The sequence below is a fragment of the Oryx dammah genome, unplaced genomic scaffold (assembly GCF_014754425.2).
Source record: "Oryx dammah isolate SB20612 unplaced genomic scaffold, SCBI_Odam_1.1 HiC_scaffold_25, whole genome shotgun sequence".
Lineage (NCBI taxonomy): Eukaryota > Metazoa > Chordata > Mammalia > Artiodactyla > Bovidae > Oryx > Oryx dammah.
The window spans coordinates 35,558,631-35,560,981 of NW_024070209.1; the positions used below are offsets into that span (position 1 = coordinate 35,558,631).

The 2,351-nt window shown below is 47.9% G+C and overlaps 1 pseudogene; it reads right to left on the reverse strand.

Moving 5' to 3' along the window:
- Window positions 1-958: 958 nt before the first annotated feature.
- Window positions 959-1,536, reverse strand: LOC120851803 (annotated as a pseudogene).
- Between the last annotated feature and the right edge of the window lie 815 nt (window positions 1,537-2,351).

Genomic DNA, 2,351 nt, shown 5'->3' on the forward strand with positions numbered 1-2,351 from the left:
AAGCTGATGGGCAACCACATGTCTTTGGGGATAATCTATGCCAGGAAATCAGGAGGTCATTCAAACAATTCTGAAGCCAAAGACACTGAGCATGGCCCAGAGGCAATGAAAGATCTTTAGGTCTCTGGTGAGTTCATGACTCGACTCCAGCTCCAGCTGTTGTAATTATGATCTTAACAGGACAGCAATTTCTTGCATCTCTTCTGAGGAGGAGGAGGAAGAAATAAGACAGAACAGCACTAGGATCTGGAAGGGAAACCTCTGTATGAGGAGTGCCACATTCCTTTGGGCACCTGATGGGAAGAGCCAACTCATTGGAAAAGACTCTGAAGCTGAGAAAGATTGAGGGCAGGAAGATAAGTGGGTGACAGAGGATGAGATGGTTGGATGGCATCACTAAATCAACAGACATGAGTTTGAGCAAACTCTGGGAGATGGTGAAGGACAGAGGAGCCGGGTATACTACAGTCCATGGGGTCGCAAAGAGTCAGACATGACTTAGTGACTGAACAACAACAATTGACTTCAGAGGCCACTCACCAAGGGATAAAGAGATGGAAGGAAGTTTCCATATTTGGTTCATCCCTTTATGTAATATTAACTTCAAGTGAAATTGTACTAATAGTCCTGGATAGTTCTCCTGCCTCTTCCCTGTGCAGAGTCAGGACCTGCTGAGCCCACTGGAATAGGATTTCATGGTATAGCTGGTAAGAGACAACTCAGTGCTAAGGCCTAAGATTACAGCAGGGTCAGTGGCCATACTCCAGGGTCCTCAACTGGTCTTAAGTCCCAAAACTCTGATGGAGAAGCAAGACTCCTTGACATGTCACTGACCCCACTGTTTCCAAAGGTCAGGATTAGCCAGGAAGCAAAACATCAAGGGGTGAAGTATCACCAGTCCTCACCAGTCCTCACCAGTCCAGAGGCCCTGCCGTGGATGTGGGCCAGGAGCCCAGCATTAGGCAATCAATAACCGGAACATGATCACCAGCGCCGCAAAGAGGAAGGGGCATAACAGAAACTGCTTGTCCACATACTGGGGCATTCCCAGGACAGCTGCAGGAGGCCACCCATCCGTTCATGGTCAATGCTGTGGCAAACACGCCACAGGGAAAGACCCCAACCCCAAAATATATCTGGAAGCCATCGTCTCCAAATCCACACCCTTGAATCCCCCTCTGTTCTCTGGCTCTGGCCTCTGTCCTTGAGGGCAAGGAGGGGTCTTCTCTCTGGGGGCCTGCTGCCCAGTGCTGCCCCTGCTGTGGAACAGGATGACTTTGTGGTGACTGATGCCAGCTTTGCCAACGGGACACACCTGTCTGTTAGGTTTTGTCTCCAGCCACTGATGTAAACACAGCCAACAGAAGAGGAGGCTGCCCAGGCTGACGGTGGCCTCCATGGCTGTGTCCAAGCAGATGCTGCACTCAAAGGTGCTGTCCTGGCCTTCGCTCTCACCAGCACCATTACTGCTGCCCCTGGGCCCCCAACACTCAAGTTCTCAGGGGACGCATAGGCCAAGGACCCCTTGCTCAACATCCTTGGCTGTCAGCAAGCTTGGAGTGGAGTTTCTTCCCAGAGAAATCCTGGATTAGTTTGTCCGGCCAAACCTCAGATCCCAACCAACACAGACTCTAGTTAACTGACACAGAGCCCGAATCACACAAATATAATATATGGGGGAAATTTAGGCTCCTCTGAGATCCTTCAAAAGAGTATTTTAAAATCCAGAGAAATGAAGTGTTTTGCTTGTCTGGGCCATGAATTCACAGTGCAGTCAGAAGTGATATCTGGTATAACAATGATTTAATTTTGACTTTAAAAGGGGGAATTCCACCTTATCTCGTGGGTGGATTCACTGTAAGAGAAACAGCACCAGACGTGACCTCTGGAGCTTCAGTTGTGTCCATGTGATCATGGGCAACCCGGTGACACTGGGCTCATTGCTGCATTTTTCTGAGTCTCATTTTCCATGTATCCAAAAAGAGAATAATTCTGGCCTCCTTGGAACTATTGGAAGGATCAAAATATAATAAAGTGTGTCAAAGAAATTTTCAAAGCATAAAACCCTTTACAGATGGAAGATACTTTCATTATTAGCTATGCACATACCTACCTTTTGCCAGCTAAATGAGGTCAGGCTGGCTCCCCACAGGCTTGCTCCCCACTTTAAATGGAAATTAAAATGCACCCTGCCCGTGGGTTCACATTCCAATCACCTACAATAGCTTCTTTTGAACATCATTAAGCAGCACACCTGAAACGTACCATTCTTTCTTTTGAAACCTCCTGCTCATCACTTGACCATCCAGAATAGCACCTGGGGGAAAGGAGGTCTGAAACGTGAACAAAAT